Raw genomic sequence first — 18,458 nt, forward strand, 5'->3', positions numbered from 1 at the left:
CGCAGTCGGTTAAGCGTCCGACTTCAGCCGGGTCACGATCTCGCGGTCCGGGAGTTCAAGCCCCGCGTCGGGCTCTGGGCTGACGGCTCGGAGCCTGGAGCCTGTTTCCGATTCTGTGCCTCCCTCTCTCTCTGCCCCTCCCCTGTTCATGCTCTGTCTCTCTCTGTCCCAAAAATAAATAAACGTTGAAAAAAAAAATTATAATAAAAGAGCATCCGGACCAGACAGAACTCGATCTCGTTTCAAAGCCCACCCTCCTCTTCCCTTAAAGCTCTAAAAGATTCTTAGAAACAGGAGTAAGTTTCTTTTTTTTTTCTTTAAGTATCAAACAAAACACCTTGACTTTATCCTTTCAGATCTCCCCTATTTATCAGGCTGACATTTTGAAATTCAGGTTTGCTATGAAAATAGCTTACCCAACGAGCGAGCATTGTGCCGGGCCAATGTCTTTTTTGAGCGCTGTGACTCTTGGTTTCATTGTTCTGTTTTGCTGCAGAATTACCATTGCTATTTTTAAATCATCGCTGCGGACTTGTCAGCTTTGAACCACTCTGGCAAGGGCTCCAGTTGCCTCTCCGGTCCTACTGATAAGCCATCCCACGTGTAATATTTTTATGGCTCCTCATCTATTTGTAATTGCTTCTCAAAAGCTAGAAAATTGTGTTTGTGCCCTACTTTTGCTCCCCCGATCTGCATTACCCCTCGGACTGAAGTAATAACCTGTCACGCTTAAACAATTAGCATAATGCAGAGGACACTCGGGCCTCCTACACGCTGCTAATGGAACACCAAATGTGGCTTTACAAAGTGAGATAAAGATGCATTTTACACGGGCCAGCGCTGCATCCTGGCGAACCACCTTTGCGCGCACATGACCGACACAGGATCGTCACTCTGAGGGCTTCTTAAGGGGTGGCGGCCTTCCTCCATCCGAAGTCTGAGACTCACTGGGGAGGTTCCCTGACTCCAATGCGACCGGTACGTTGGAACCGGCATTTCATGCTCGATGCGACACAATGACGGTACACCGTCCACGTCTTCCAACCAACGCGAATTCTCAGAGTGTGGTTCTGAGACATGCCCCTGGCTTTAGATAGTGCACGATTTGTTTCCATCCATCCATTCACTCACTCGTTCATTTGCGCACTCATTTCCAAGCTCGATATTGATGAACAAAGTCTCTCTGGGCTTTTATTCTGTAGTATCCTCAACTGAAGCGCTAGGTTACCAAACATTCCGGAATTAAATTCTTAACATCTACCTTTCACAAAAATGGAAGTAATGGATAACATTTCTGAGCCTTTACGAAGAGGTGGCCCAACACAGAAGTTAAGAACACGGACTGTGGAACCGGTGAGCCTGGGTTTGAATTTTGACTTTGCCATTGAACTAGCTATGCGGTCTTCGGGAGATTACCCCAACCCCTCTGCCCTCAGTGTCCTCACCCTTTAAGTGGGAATAAGTATGGTAACTGTCCCCATGGGGTCATTATGAGGACTAAATGAGAAAATGCAAGGACACCTCTTCAGGAAGAGAACCTAAGTCCTTGCTGTTAGCACAGCACCTGCTGAGGTTAAAAACTCTGCTATACTGTCCTGACTTCTAGCTTTCTTACCAAGCTGGGTTGGGTTGGGTCAGATCTCGTGTGGTTCGGTCTGCCTGGGTTTAGCTTATGGAATTGGACAAAAGTAAGCGGCCCTCTGGAGAATCGGATCCGCAGCACGGCCCCCCCCCCATGTGTAAAACTGTGTCTAAATCATCTCCATTCACTTATTTTTCCTTTCCCAGGATTCTTGTTGGTAACCCCCCCCCCCATGTGTAAAACTGTGTCTAAATCATCTCCATTCACTTATTTTTCCTTTCCCAGGATTCTTGTTGGTAAGCGCGGGATTTTTCTGCACCCTAAGAGAGGAATTGAGCAACCAAAACAGCCTGACCTTACTGAATTCGTTGTTATTCATGAAACAGTTGTATTGAAACAGAGCTGAATCATACCAAGGACCGAAAATGCCCTTTTTGAGTCTTTTAAGCGCACATAGATATTGATTCAAAGACAAAAGCTTCCTGTAATTTCTAATGGAAATGGTATGGAAATAAATACTGAAAAATAACATGTAGACAATGAAATGATGAACTGTTCTGTCATCCCCTTTGAGAAATTCGAACTTTTCCCTCCGTCTGTGTGTAGAGCATACAGCAGGAGGAGGGCAGGGGCCATGATTTTATAGGCAGGCTTCACATCCTTTAGGGACTGTCTGACTGTCACACCGGCTAGTTTTACACCCCATCAAATAGATTCTCTTTTTTTTCAGAAAATAAACATGAGCCTTATCACAAATTGCTTGGCTAGCTATTTTAATTAGAATAACGTGAGGTATTAATTATGGATCTCTCTCTTGGGTGGTAATAAACTCAAGGAAAAGTTAACAACAATAACAATTGTTGAAATAATAGTTAACTTTTATTAAGTGCTTTCTGTGTGCCAAACATTATGAAATGTTACCTAATTTAATCCATATACCAACTTCTAGGAAGTAGATCCTGCTATCGTGTCTTTATTATGGATGTGGGAACTGAAATGAGGTACGGAGTATTACGCCCAAGTGTGGCAAGGAGACCCAACTTTTCACCAGTGTTTGTGCCTCCTCCTTCCAGAAATTCAAGTTTCCCAGCCAGAGACTACATTTCTCAGCTTTCCTTGCATCCTGACGCACCATGGGACGAGTCCTCACCAAAAGAAAGCGGTGGAAGAGATGTGTGTCCTGCTCTGTCCATTACGGGCTGTGCCTTCTCTACGTTCCATACTTATCCGTTGGTTGGATGCAGAAGATACTGAGGTTCTAAAGGATGCGAGACCCATAGGATGCAAGAGCCTTACCCCTGAAACCACAATATGGAAGACTGCTCCCCAGGAACACCAACGCTGGATTGCTGAGAAATAAACTTGCATTGTGTCAAAGCGCTGATAACTGGGCGTTTACTTGTTATAGCAGCTAGTGTTACCCTAAGTAATACACTGCCTTGCCCTGGAGGAGCCAGAAAGCAAATCAAAGGATTCTGACTCATCGCCCTGCTCCTAACCAGTCCGTTGGAGCATGTCTTAGGAAAGGAGCAGTAAGCTCTTCATCCTGGTTATGGCAGAAACGCAAAGGAGGAGAGAGAGAGTACTAGAAGACCAAGCCTAAAGAGCTCTTTTTTTTTTTTAAGTTTTATTTACTTGGAGAGGGACGGGGACAGCGCAAATGGGAGAGGGGTGGGAAGAGAGGGAGATAGAGAATCCCAGGCAGGTGTCACAGTGTCAGTATGGAGCCAGACGCGGGGCTCGAGTTCACGAAAGCGTGAGATCATGACCTAGCTGAAACCAAGGGTCTGACGCTTAACCAACTGAGCCACCCAGGCACCCGTAAAGAGCCCTTCTGAAAAGAGTCCGGGCACACTTATGTCTCACTGCATTGTATTCGTCTTTGGCTACCTGATATCAAAACATATCTACATTATCTCGAAATGCTGCCCACAGGAAGTTTGCATTGCTTTCTCACTCGAAACTGTCAGCTCTGCTTTCTGAGAACCTGCTAAAAAAGGAGGCTGATTTCAGAAAGAAGAAAATAATTCCGCTAGACACCTTCCTGAGTGAACTGGGTAATTTTCAAATCTCTAAAATCGAGCAGTGTGTCCCTAATGCAAGTGGCCCTCAAACCCTAGAAAGCACAGCCTCGAAGGGCACAACTGTGGGTTTAAATGCTAACTGAACTCAAGCAAACTAGATTTCCAGGCTCCTTGTCCCACCCCCCCACCCCCCCCACCCCACCCCCACCCCCGACTCTCCCTCAACCATCCCTGTTATCCAAGCCAAAGCATACCATTTTTATGGGCGAAATTTCCTGGATGGTTATGATTTTAAAATCTCTGGCCTCAGAGTGCTATAATTACCTCTTGATGATGTAATTAGTAACAAAATTTAACAGGGTATCGTGGGACACCTAGAACCATTCCAAATGCATCCACCTCATTTTTTAAAGGGTTTTGAACCACTTCCCCAACCAACTGCCCATAAACCTGGGGCTCCCAGGGTGACAGAGCTCGCCCCTTCCTGGTGAACCGTGCATAGCGACCTGCGTGATGATGTTAGGTTGAAGAATATTATAAATGTTGTCAGTGACCAGTAACTCACAAGCACTCTCATTACCTTCCCAGCAGTGGAGGCAGGTGTGTTGAAGTTGGCACCCTGGGACACATTAGACATGATGTAGGGAATTAGTCATTAGTCCCCATAAGGCGTGTTTTTCTCCCACTGTGGTGATGCGGAGGGTTTAACATGAGAGCCCCGGTGTGAGAGCTGAGCCATTCTCTGGCAGCTTAGACGCTGTCTAATGAGAGCTGTGCAGGCCAGCCCTGAGTTCGCATGAGGTGGGGATTTTTCTTTCCACACTGCCCCTCCCCTGCCACCCCCATCACACTGAGAATTGCCCAAAGAAAACTGAGCATAACCCTAACGTGACATTGTAAAGGCCCCTTACAACGGCTTTGTGTCCAACACACATATCTTCAGCCCAGAGGGTGGCCGCTTGCTTTTCCAGGGTTTAAAGATTGCAGATGTGAAGGGAAAGAAACTGGTCAGCAGCTAATTCGGCAGGTGTGAAAGGAGGGTTTTGTGGCCTCGGACGTACCAATGTCAGATAAGAGAGCAGAATTCTGTAACCGGATAACGCTTCATCTCATCGGTGGGGAAGAAGCAGCTAAAATTCGGAAGCCCTCTGGGACTCTCTGGAAACTTTAACGGATCACCGGCCTTGAGACTTTCAATGGAGCCTGGATACACAGACGAACAAACCAAGTGCCCGCTTTGTATTGCTAGCCTAAGTTCTGACATTTCAAGTCGTCAGTGACTTGGAAGGGGATGACGGAATTGTTTCTAAGTAGAGGAACTTTGCAGAAGTGACAGAGATCTCTGCAAGAATAGAGAATGCACCTAATGCCGAATGGGAGATTCAGGAGTCCCTAAAACAAGGACAAAGCTCAAAGTTTCCAATGTTCTGCCTGAAATTGATTTGAGGTTAGCCTATCAGTGCTAGAATTGGGCTGAGGAGCTTGGAAGAAATCCTACGGATCCCGGTAGAGGAAACGGAGGTTCCTGCTCTATTCACTCAGGGTTGTCTCGAACATCAATACTCGAGGTGAAAAGTTTTAAGCCTGGGGTCGTCTTTCGTTAGCTGCGTTGTCTTAAGCTAGGCATTTATCTCCCCCGAGTCTCATCTGCAAAGTAGAAATAATAATCATCTTTTCCTGATGTATTCCTTATTTTTATAGAGCTCAAATGGAGTAAAGTAGGAGATTCCATTTAAAAAGAACCGAGGGACCAGCTCATTCCTCAATCAGAGAGAGGAGGAGAAAGCCCACGCTCTGACAGCTTCAAGTCCGGCTCGAGGAAACCCCTGGCCCTTGGCAGACTAACAGTTTAGTTTGAAGGCCAAAGAGTTATGGAAATGAGCCAGACTTAGACACCAGATCTCGTGTGGCAACCCCTGCTGTAGGCAAGGAGATACTTACACGTGTTATGGGGGAATAAATAGTACCACCAGTATGCATGCCCTGTCCTTCTATAGCAAGGAACACATTGAGGATGCTTCTTCAGAGAGAGTGGCAGAGAGGACACAGAAGTCCATTGTCTTGGGGCACCTGGGTGGCTCTGTCGGTTAAGCGTCTCACTCTTGATTTTGGCTCAGGTCACGATCTCACGGTTGGTGGGATAGAACCCTGCGTCGGGTTTTGTGCCGACGGCACAGAGCCCGCTTGGAATCCTCTCTCTCCCTCTCTTTCTGCCCACCCCTGCTCTCTCTCTCTCTCTCAAAATAAATAAAAAACATTTCTTTTTAATCCTAAAAAGAAAAAGAAAAAGAAGTCCATTGTCCTGATGACATGCCTACTTCCTGGTGAGCAAAAATGGTGTCTCCTTCAGAAAGTGAGTCTGGCTTGAGTCCCGGCTCATCTCTGCCCCAGCGGGTGCGTGTGAGATGGAAACCCTCATTGCTCCCCCTTCACCACCCACCCTCTCTTGTTTACCACATTAACTCCCTGAGACATATACCAATTACAATTCCTCAGTGGAGCCCACCATACTGTGGCAGCAGCCTGTGAGGTCTCCCTATGGCGGGGCCACTCCAGCCTGAGCACTGTCGCTGGCCGTACCTTCCTAAAAGACCACCTTAAGAAAAAAATTGTGCATCTCCATGATATTTAAAACAAAAATTTTTTAAGCTTATTTATTTTGACAGAGAGAGTGTGAGCGGCATAGGGACAGAGGGGAGAGAGAATCCCAAACAGGCTCCCACACTGTCGGCACAGAGCCCAACGTGGGGCTCGAACCCACAAACCACGAGAGCATGACCTGAACTGAAATCAGGAGTCAGACGCTTAACCGACTGAGCCACCCAGGTGCCCCAGGGATTCTCCATGATTTACTCAAACTCCCTTACCCGCCTGGTAAGAGCATCCATGACCTGGCCCCATTCCTCCTTTAAAGCTTTCTCAGGGGCGCCTGGGTGGCGCAGTCGGTTGAGCGTCCGACTTCAGCCAGGTCACGATCTCACGGTCCGGGAGTTCGAGCCCCGCGTCAGGCTCTGGGCTAACGGCTCGGAGCCTGGAGCCTGCTTCCGATTCTGTGTCTCCCTCTCTCTCTGCCCCTCCCCCGTTCATGCTCTGTCTCTCTCTGTCCCAAAAATAAATAAAAAACGTTGGAAAAAAAAAATTGAAAAAAAAAAAAAGCTTTCTCTGCTCATACTCTGTGCTTTATTCAAGCTGAACATATTTTTCCAATCATATCACACACTTCCCCACCTCCCAGCCTTTGCCTAGATTAATTCTCTCTTTTTGAGGTAGGACATCCAAACCAAAGGCGAGATCTTAACGGTACCTTACATCTGCCCACGTTTGTTTGCTTTTTAACTTTTTAAAATTTTGCAGTTTCCTTGCTATTTCCCTGCTGAAATGTACCCCTTACATTAAGCATTTTCATACCCTTTAGCTGAATTCACCCTTCTCCTATAGTTCTTTGGATTTTGCTCAGAACCATTACACTTCCCTTGTAATGTAGTTATTTACTTGCTGGCTATATACTTTCTTCTAGACTGTAAGTTCTGTAAGATCAGGGAAACGTGTATTATCTTTATTTACCCTGATTATCTAATTCAGTAGGTGTTTGATATTAAAAAAAATGTTTTTAACGTTTATTCATTATTGAGAGACAGAGAGACACAGAGCGTGAGAAGAGGAGGGCTAGAGAGAGGGGGAGACACAGAGTCCGAAGCAGGCTCCAGGCTCCGGGCTGTCAGCACAGAGCCCGACCCGGGGATCGAACTCACAAACTGTGAGATCGTGACCTGAGCCGAAGTCGGACGCTTAACCGGCTGAGCCACCCAGGTGCCCCGGTGTTTGGTATTTTTTAGATGAATGGATGTGCTCATGAAAAAAATGAAGTTTTACCTTTCTTCCTTTGCCCATGCTGTTCTACACAAAGTCTTCTGCCTCTCTGCTTCAAAATACCAGCCATTCTTCAATGTCAGGCCCTGGGCTCATTTGCTCCATAAAGCCTTCCCCAAACGACCTCAGACCCCACCAACCCCTCTTCTATACTTATAATCTGTATGCCAGAAAGCCAAACAGATTATGTCCTAAATGTTCACTATCTGTTCGCAGACACTGGTCTCCTCTAAAGCAGAGGGTCTTTTTTTTTTTTCAACATTTATTTATTTTTGGGACAGAGAGAGACAGAGCATGAACGGGGGAGGGGCAGAGAGAGAGGGAGACACAGAATGGGAAACAGGCTCCAGGCTCTGAGCCATCAGCCCAGAGCCTGACGCGGGGCTCGAACTCCCGGACCGCGAGATGGTGACCTGGCTGAAGTCGGACGCTTAACCGACTGCGCCACCCAGGCGCCCCTAAAGCAGAGGGTCTTAAGTCTGAGACCCGCGGGTAGGATTAGGAAGACCATGCACCCTTTGAAATTGAATGCAAAGGTTAGTGTAAATGTCCAGGAGCTCTATGATCCCCCAAAAGGTCAAAAGAACCACTGTTCCAGTGAGACTACACGCTGCTTTTCTCGAACAGAGATGGGGTCTGCCTTGCACATCTTTTCTATTTCCCTCAGTGGCAAGCCCAGTGCTGGGGACGTGAGTGGCCAGAGTACCCCCTTGACACGACCAACGTCTCTCGACTTCCATTGTGCCTACCTGACGCAGCCCCAGCCTGAGAGGTGGTGGGTAGAGCTCAGCAGCGGCATGTAGGCAAGCAGATGCTCTAAGGATTATAATGGTGAGTTCATGCCTAACTCAGAATGGCAGGACAGCATCTGGCCTAACAGAATTGCCTTTCTCTACGTGCAATTCTGTGATGAGATGGGGCAGGCAGCGTCATCACTGCAGGAAGGCAGTGAGCCCTGAGAGTTCCGGGTAGTTACAAAGTAAACCCACACGGAGCTGGGTCTCCTCTGGAGGCAGGCCTGGCTGGGTCCCGGGGGCTCGGGCGGAATCCTCACCATTGTTTACCCTCCTCCCTGTCTGCCTGGCCTGGCCTGCCCCGGCCACCTTGGTGCGTCCCAGCAGCACAAGGTCTGGAGAGCGCCGGATCCCATATGTGTTGAATTAATATAAAATAGCCTTTATAAAGTGTGCTGCTTTAGGGAGATAGTGTTAGCGAAGAAAGGTCAGAGTTTTCAAACCCGGGGGGGTGGGGGTGGGGGGCGGTTTGAGCGGCAGGACCAAATAAGGTCTGTAACCAGCTGTAATGATTTTATGAAAAGAGAAAACACCTATGGGGTCTTTTTAAGTTACGAAATGATGACTTTGGCTGTGTAACAAGAATCGGTTCAAAACAACAACGCGGATGACACCGGGGAACGTACGATGGGTGATTTTTGTTTTCACGAGCTGAATTCCTTTTGGTTTCTCCTCGGTTTAAGTCACGCTTTGTGTGACCAACCTAAAACACCAAAAAAAAAAAACGTAAGCAGCTAGGGTAGTCGTGGTTTCGATAAAACTCTCTTAAGTAATGATGATCCCACCTTATTTAGACAAGTCAGGGGTCAATATGGCCTTATTTGCCTCTGGTTTTCATTAGTGGCGCCCTCTCCGAGGCATAGCACTTCCTGCCGGCTCCTTGAATACACAGAGGATTCATGCTTCAGTTCTGCATGTGTTAAGAATGCAGCCATAGCAACTACTAGCATTAATGAACTATTTGCTTATGCAGTAATAATTAACTTCCATTACATTACTTTGTGTGATTACTTTCTTAATTGCCTGAATTATGCATCCATTTAATATTTAATAACCATTCTCAGAAATCAGACACTGGTAAAAAACAAATTGCTCACAGTTTCCTTGCAATAATTAAGCTCACAAGAATAAATGAAACCTTTTAAAAACGAATGCCTTGTGATTATATCCTTGCATATAGAACAAGATCCTAAATTAGTTATTTATTAAATCTAGATTTAAGTCCAAATAGTGCATTTTTCACTTTCGCCTCGGGAAATCAACCTGCACAGTACCTGATATCAACAGCAGAATTAAGTGCCTTCTATTTTCTTTGGGAGTCACAAGCTGCATTAATATTTATTACCATGCAAAATTCAAAAGTCCTTAAAATATTGTGTGTTTATTATTTATTTCGACTTGGCATCTCTTCTACACGAGGTAAGTAAGACGTTTAGTTGGAGATTAAAGTGTTAGGAAGTGAGATCAATAGCTCTCCATTAAGATGGGCTATTGTGAGAGTCCCCGTTCTTTCCTGCTTCGAGCACTCCCTCCCCCCCACCCCCGACGCACACACTCGCACACATACTCAGGTTCATGCATTCATCTCCTGGCCTCTTCTAAAACAGTAAAAGGACAAATAACGCCGTGTGTTTTTAACCAAGCAGAAGAAGATTCATGGCAATTTATCCTCCTACATTTGCACTCACAGCCAGGCGGTCTGATCGCGCCTTTCCAGGTTGCTAGCTAGAGCTCTCAGAACCCCGTGCCCTTCTGCCAGCACCCAGGCAGAGCCACATGCTGATTTGCAAAGTGATAATGCTATTATCCTATTGTACATCAGCCTCAGTTCCCACCGGCTTGCAAAGTCATCGCTGTCTTAACAAATAAAACGTGCGACTGCTTTATCGCAGATTTCTTGGTGAATAGATTCTATTGAATCTGGACAAGACAGCTTCTTTTTTTTTTTTATCTTCCCGGGACGGCATCTGCAAAATTGTTCTGCCATTCCACATTGATTATGGCAGCCATGTACAGACGTGTTTATCTGAACCATAACCATGTTAGTCTTAAGCTACAGGGACGCTGGGATGTTATTTACCCACTGTTACCCTGTGCATACATAATACACACAAAATAATGTGTGCCCCATGAAAAAAAAGGGAGGGGGTGCTCAAAGCACTTTGTACCAAACGAGCTGGTCCAGAAAAAGAGATGCAGCCTGAGAAATCAGGCACACAGCGCCAAGCAAATAATTGAGATGAACCGTTTTCCTACCAGAGAGGGGAACCTTTTTTGCAAGGCATGGAAATAGCCATGGGGAAGGGGTAGCGTTGAGGGCGGGGGTTGGTTTGTGGAGAACAACTGGAGTGTAGGGTGTCACAAGTCAACAATGGCCGCTATCTTGAGTCTCTAAACGGAGCTAAACTGATGCCAATCTGGCTGACTGTTGTTACAGTGGGCAGAGTCATTAGGATTTGCTTTTTAAATGATCTCTCAGCCTGTAAGGCTGAGAGCTGCTAGCAAGGCAAGGTTAGAGAGAAAATGATAGCAGTATGTTGATGCTTCACAGACCTCATGATAGTTTCCGTCTGTCATTATTTACGTCTGACTAGATGCGTCATGTCAGCTACCTAGAAGGCACGTTACTCTGAAGCCCTTGTTTGCCTCGGCTCTCGCGCAGCCAGACTGGGATACTATTATTTTTGCATCACTACACTTAGGGGAAGCTTGCTTCAATCTTTCAGTAATGACACACAAAAGAAATAAAAATGGTTGTGTCCGAGTTATTATACATGCTCGTATGCTAACAGCACTCGTCAGCATTGCTCCGAAAAAGAAAAAAAAAAGTGAATTTAAATCAATGAACAGACATTTATTAAAAGGCCAGCTTAATTGTATTTGTTTCGGCTTCCTGGCCAGTATTTTCGGTAAAACTATTTTTCTTCGGCTTTAGATTAGGGTTCTCGTTACTGGGTGGAACCACTTCGGGGGAAAAGCTATAAAAACCACCATTTGATCAAATTTGCTCGTGTTGCCTAATATCATCTTATAGCCTCTTGATAAATTCCATCAGTGTCCCTGTAAATAAAGCCATAGGAAAAGCTTTTGTTTTGTATTGAGATCATTGGCACCATTAAGGACAAATTTTCAAACAATGTGCATTTATCTGCAAAACTCTCTGTAGAGAGGCCCAATCGCAGACCTCAGAGCGATTTTTGAACCTAAGATGGCTATTGCATACATCAGAAAAAAAATACTATTATGGCAAAAAATACAATGGAATGTTTATATTGTCTTTCACCAAATCCCGTCTTAACAAATGAAACTACCACACTCCACACCTTTCCCTGCCAGAGAAAAGAAACAGTAGCCGAACAGAGCTGTAGAATGTTAGAATTTGTTGCTACCATTTTATATTGAACACTGCAACATAGCTTTAGCAGGAACTCCATGTTAATAGGGCCAAAATATTCTGGGTGATTTTTCCCTGACGCTCTGAAAAACAGAATAAATATAACTAGATTTCAGCGTGAGTGAGATAATCTACAAACACACTCGAAAACACAAAAGCATATGCGTATATATACTATATCAAGAAAACACAGAATCAGTTTGCAATCTTTCTTTACGTGTGTCATTTAGTACAAAGGCTTGAAAAGGTACCGTTTTAAAAATAAAATGACTCACATGGGCCATGTCTGAGGACGATCTGTTTATAAAGTTTCCACCAAGCTTCTCTATTTAGACAGTAAACAGCATTGTCATAACCAGAAAATGGGTTATTACTCTAAAATGAGTAATTAAGATATGAGCGAGAAAAATGCACTGACCCATCCTGCCTTCTGAGCCCTAAGCAGTTAACAGAATCTCAGGAAGGCAGCGTTAAGTGAACAGATTTCTCTCAAAAGCCTGGGTCATTCTGAAATAACTGGAGAGACGCGGTACTGGATCTCCTGATTTAGGCAGAAGAAGTGCTTATATTTTTGAAGTCTGCACAAGCCGTGTAAGCATAAAAGTATGATGATAGAGATCTCTTTTCTGTTTTAAAGATCAGATGCCAGCTTCATAAGATGGTATTTTCAGGTTGATGAATCCATGTTTGTGGCATATTTTTACAAATTGCAAGTATAAGGCTTTATTCGAACTAAATGAAATGTCCTGTATAGATGTACACACACACACACACACACACACACACACACACGTTTTTAGAATGCCACAGAATTTGCATTGTTAACCGATGTAACTGTCATCAACGACTAAGACAATTACAGTAATTTGAAATAAAATCACATTTTTTTCAATCTCTTAAATTTTTAAAATAAATATGTTACAGCACATACATGAAATACTTTTTTTAAAAAAAAAATCGTTTGCCTAAGGCGTTTTTCTTACCTCCTGCCAAGCTACATGTAAGAGTTGTGTCAAAAAACGAACAGTAGGTGGCAGTCAAACCACTAAACTGCTTCAAGACTTCATTAACCAGTATCTGTTGTTAAAGAGTAGCAGGAAAGTCGTGTATTTTTCCATTTTAAAGAATTCATTTTATAATTAATCTTGAAATACATTTCTAAGGTCCCAAGCTGATGAAATAGTGAGTTGATGGCATCCTTAAGTGAATGAGCCCAGATAAAAGTAATTTAATTCAAGAACCCTTTCTGCTCTGTCTCCATGACTTTTTTTTTTTTTTTTTCATTTCTCTGTTATTACTGTTTTAATGTGAGTCTTTATGCAGTTTTGTAGTTGTGGACATGATCAGCACGTTCTTGGGCCAGAGCCCAGGACTATGGAAGTCATGCTTGTGTATCTTTGTGCTGATTTTAAATAACTTGCGGGAGCTTTTCCTTCCCTGGATCTTCTGGACTAGGTATATCTAATCGCCTCCTGTGCCTCTGAACATAAACTTGTGTGTAGGGAGAAGGTTCCAGACAAGTAGCTGAAACACAGAAGGAAGATCCTCGAAAGCAGAGAATTGTGGACAACTGAAAATCTAAACGGCGTGAGTGAAAAGTCACTTTGCAGAAGAGGCTGTGTCACCTCCATGACAGGCAAAGCTTTATCTGTTGGGTTCACTACGCTGTCCCCACGGTTGAGAATGAGGTGCTAGGCACATGGTAAATGTTCCATGAATATTTGTTGAATGAACCGAAGAGTGACCAAACCCCAAGTCCTTTTCATTGCTCCGAGCTCCACCCTAGGAGTTTTCACTCTCGTCTCAGTTCTTCACAGACAATGGCAAAACGACTTCTCACTCGCCGCCACTAACATTGCTGTTAATCACGGTCATTGGCAACTGCTATGGCACCAGCAACACAACACAGCAGAACAGGACTCCAGTCTCGAATTTGTTGACACCATTTTATTTGTTATAAAATTTCGAGGGGGGTGCTAATGCCTTTCCTAGGAGTTACTGGCCACAATTGCTTCCAAAAATCTAAGCTCCGGCTACAGAGTAAGCAAACTATGGAAGAAGTGGCATTGGTCTGAAGCTAGGGCAACTTGATTAATTTCCTCACCTGCCTGTACCTCAGTTTTCTTGCCTGAAATGTGTGGATGGTAATGGTACCTACTGCACAGAGTCGTTGTAAGAACTAGTCGGTACACACATTAAAAAAAAAAAAACAAAAAAACTTACTCTTGTCAGGCAGAGTCCTCAATAAATACCAGCTACTATTATTGCATTTTATTATTACGCTTGCCATTAATACTCTTATCACTTACCACTGGCCCTTGCCCATACGTAACACTTTAGACAACAATTTGTGTTCACCCAATCTGTACATTTCAAGGAGAATGATCGTGTCAGTAATCGAACATGGTTGGTGTAAGGTTTGCACAATAGAACCTATAACGATGACGTATGACATGAAACAGGAGATGTTTTAAGTTGACCAAGAGCTTGATTTCCTTTCATTCTCTCTTTTTTTTTTTCTTTTGAGCCAGCTTTAGGTATGGCCAGGAAGTGACGAACACTCCCTACCTCCCGTACTCCTGCTCTGTGCTAACGGCCCAGCCCAGCCCAGCCCAGCGGCTGCAACCGAGCCCTGAAAACAGTTTCCAAACATTCAAAGCTCACCTCAAACCCAAAGACTCCAAACTTCCCACTGAGTCTGTTTTTATTTTTCCTCACAGCTATACCTTAGTTCCTTCAAATAGACATTTGAAGGACAAATAGTTTGAAAAGGAGACTTGAAAAGGTGATCTCCTTTTATCCCTTATTGAAACGGAGAGCCGCATTTTCGTCAAAACTAAATTCAGATCCCAAAAGCACATATAAGTTTAGTTGTAACGTCAGAAAAGGAGGCAACTCAAGCTGCACTTACACTCTGGCAGTTTACTTCCCTTTTATGCGGACAGCAACAGGCCGGCCCTATGGATCAGATTTTAAGGTAGCAGCAATAAACATTTTCCAATCTTGCTGGGAAATGTTTAGGGAAATAAAACCCTTTCCTTCAACCTATCCATACATTCCTCTCTTTCTATGGCAAACTCTCCTCCACATTTTAGTAAAGAAATGGGAACTAGTCAAGTCTAAAAAAAATAATGAGTAATTGGATAACTTTCTGAGAAATAGGTGTTCTTTTTCCAGAATCTTCTAGTCTCTTAGATGACTCTTTGAGGAAGGAGGTCAAAATACTGAGTTTGATTTTAAATAAGAGACATTGAGTAATTTAAAAGTGAGACCTTCAGTACAAGACCCATTCATTTAAATTACGTGAAAATCCAAGGTAGACTGTGTATAATTAGGAGCCGTGGAAGTCCTCAGGCAATTTCAGTGGAGGTTGGAAGATTGCTTTAATAGAATATGACAAGGTTCCTTTTGTTTTTCATAAAATATTGTATTCCCCCTTGAAATGTAACACACCCTTAATGAAATCACAGCCCCTTTCTTATTAGCAAATACCTTTTTATGTTTTGAGAGATCAACAATGTGAAAACAATTACTGCAAATTAGTGACAGACGAGCCTCGAAAGAGTCAGAGGTGAGTTAGTTCGAAGGTATGAAGCCTCACGTGAACCAGCCTATACGAAGGCTCTCCTCGAAATCGCACCTGGTAAGGTGGTCCTGAGAGAGACAAGAGAGGCAATGCAACGCGGGCTTGCTCTGGGGAGAAAATGCTGGGTGGGGAGAGAGGAAATCTGACTCTTACCAGTTCTGTGGCTTACTTCCTGGACCATTCCCCCCAAAAATACCGAGGAGTCCCCGGACATGTTTTTCTACTTGGTTATCTCTTCTTTGTTGAGGGTCATTTATTTATGAACAGAGATAAATTATTTTCCGTGAAGCACTGGAAGCCTTCTGAGGCAAAAAAGAGACTATTTTCACAGGTTAGAACTGCAAAGCACAATCCATGGTTGGATTAATAATAATTAGTGTCTGCTAAACCAGAAATACGCACTTCCATTGGGCCCTCAACTAGTGAAATTATGTGTTCTGGCCAAGTCCATGAGCCAAATTACGGTGGTAGCTGTGTGTATTATACCCAATGCCACAGGTATTTAATGTGATTTATTAATAACTGAGAGAATTGAGGAAGGAGCAAACCAAAAATGTGCTTTATAAATGAGTCATGCCAAGCCAACCTCCTTTCCTTGTGTTAATATAAGAATACCCAGGGGCGCCTGGGTGGCGCAGTCGGTTAAGCGTCCGACTTCAGCCAGGTCACGATCTCACGGTCCGTGAGTTCGAGCCCCGCGTCAGGCTCTGGGCTAATGGCTCGGAGCCTGGAGCCTGCTTCCGATTCTGTGTCTCCCTCTCTCTCTGCCCCTCCCCCGTTCATGCTCTGTCTCTCTCTGTCTCAAAAATAAATAAGCATTAAAAAAAAAATTAAAAAAAAAAAAAAAAAGAATACCCAGTGGTAAGTCAACACAGGAGCCTTACAAGGTGGATACCTTGTTTTCAGACAAACACGAAATCAAATAGCTTATTCTATCACGGACTAGATAAATAAGTGTAGGCTGGATGATGATGCAATTGTTCTCGTCTTACTTGGCTTCTTTTTTTCAATAAGAAGGTTGAAATCACAAAAGCCATGCCTAGCAAACCCCCAGAGAACAACAACAGCAACAAAAAAGATGGGAAGGAAGACTTGTTATGCGATGACACCATCAAGATTGAAAACACTTAATAATCTGGAAAAGATACCAAAGTAAATCAGGTTAATTTTAACAGAGATAGAGTCCTTCGTTTAGGTCCAAACACACACACATACAGACTGTACGCACACACACATAATAGAAGAGAGAAGAGACATTGACTTTTAGTGGTTTGTACATAAATGGCCACGGTCTTTAGTTAACTGAAAGTTCAGAATGTACTAACAAGGTCGTATGACCTGCCAAAAATACGAATGTAATGACAGCTCGCACAGAGACTTATGTGTCAGGCACCGTTCCAAACTCAAAAGTATTATTTCCATTTATTCCTAAGCGTCATCAGTTGATAGATGGAAAAACAGAGGTAGACAAAGGGTAGGTAACTTATCTCGGGGCAGAGTCAGGATAACGATACCAGCATCTGCCCCTGGAGATGCTTTGAATCTCCACTTACACATGGCTTTTGACTCTGGGAAAGTAACTTCCCGCTGTTCTCTGGGCTGGAGTCTGGCTCTCAGTAGTCCGTACACATTAAGAGGGACATAATAAGAGGTAAAATACGGTATAAACATAGGCAAAGCTGCAGGAAATAGAAGGGAGAAATTGGTGGAGAGGAGAAAATTTGGTGAAGTCATAATAGGTGTTATCTCATGTCTAGACTAGAGATTGTCAAGACAGAGATTACACTTGTTTCTGTATTCCCATAGGAGATGGAAATCATAGGAAGACAGATTTCAACCCTATATATGTTCTGATAGCACAAACGGTCTAAACTAGGATGTGCTGCCTTGTGAGATATGAGCACCTCATCTGTGAAATGATCAAGAGGAAGCCACATCAAGGAGTCATGCCATGTGGTGATGGGAAGTTGACCCCAATGGCTCCTAGGGTGCCTTCTAAGATACTAAGCTTTGGATAATCAGGGTAAAGTTTCAAGTGGAAACACTGGTGAACTGCTTTCCTCCCTTCACCCAACACACACACACACACACACACACACACACACACACACACACACACGCTTTCCCCAGTCTCCATCTATACCCTTATATGGCAGCAATTACACTGGGTTGGCAGCTATTAGATTTGAATTCTAAACATTTTACTTAAACATCTCTGTCTCTTTAGTTTCTCTTCCTGTGAATAATAAAGAAGAAAGGAAGGCGGGGGTGGAAGGGGGCAATGGAGGAAGGGAGGAAGGAGAAAATGAAAAAATAAAGAAAAACATATGTAGTCATGCTTGTCTCTTCATATCTTTCTAGACTTTTGTGAAACCACAAAAGATAATACATAATAGGTTAGCAATAGTTTGGGGCAAGAGAACTATATATATTTAAAGCACCCTGTAAAGTCAAAGCATTGGGTCGGTATCCCATGTAAATCCTAGGTCATAGGCTCGATCCACATGAATTGGTTAATTGCATCCTGTCCTCTGACCCCATGCTCCGTGCCTAAGTCAAATCTGGCATCTAGAAAATGGTTGCTCCTGATTGTACCAGGGACCGTGGGAGAGAATGAGCAGAACTCAGTACAAAGCTGCCTCCACCACCAAGAGATAACTCCAAATGATTTTTTTTTTATCATGGCGCACAGATGCAAGGCTTGAACTCATGAACCGCGAGATCGGGACCTGAGCTGAAATCAAGAGTCAGGCGCTTAACTGACTGAGCCACTCAGGTGCCCCTCCGTGACCCGGTTTTTATGTATTCCCAACCAACGAAGCGTATGAACCCTTATTACTGGTCATCGGTATCTGGCATCTACCCCTTTTCACTCACACCAACTTTAAAATAAAGCTGCAGATGTCACAGGAGATAATATAATAAAACAACAAAAGAATCTTGTGAACAGTTTTATAATGCGATTTTAAACGTAACAAACCAAATACTACTATTTGTGTGTCAAGAATGAAAACATAAGCAAGTCAATTATAAATGTAATACCCTCAAGGAGTTGGATACTATGTTATATCCGTAAGTAAGATAACACATGTGGCATAAATGTAAAGCTGGAAATGACGTGGGCCAGTTTTCAATTTCCCTAGATTTACATTAAGGAAGTACAATTGAACCTTGAGATCATAATTATAATGTAGAGGTTAAAAGGTAT

General features: G+C 43.8%; 1 long non-coding RNA gene across 3 annotated transcripts in view; it reads right to left on the reverse strand.

Moving 5' to 3' along the window:
* LOC111561873 overlaps positions 1-18,458 on the reverse strand; it is a 451,344-nt gene that overhangs the window by 273,600 nt on the left and 159,286 nt on the right. The window contains exons 4-5 of one of the 3 annotated variants that reach the window (XR_006583324.1): positions 9,056-9,149; positions 8,797-8,973 (exon numbers count right to left, since the gene is read on the reverse strand). The exons of 1 other annotated variant lie outside the window; for it this stretch is intronic. This is a non-coding gene — a long non-coding RNA (uncharacterized LOC111561873). Of the gene's footprint in view, positions 1-8,796; positions 8,974-9,055; positions 9,150-18,458 lie in introns of those variants that run through there. One more of the 3 variants, XR_006583325.1, reaches the window with a different exon arrangement.

This window comes from Felis catus, chromosome C1, assembly GCF_018350175.1.
Source record: "Felis catus isolate Fca126 chromosome C1, F.catus_Fca126_mat1.0, whole genome shotgun sequence".
NCBI classification, from domain to species: Eukaryota; Metazoa; Chordata; class Mammalia; order Carnivora; family Felidae; genus Felis; species Felis catus.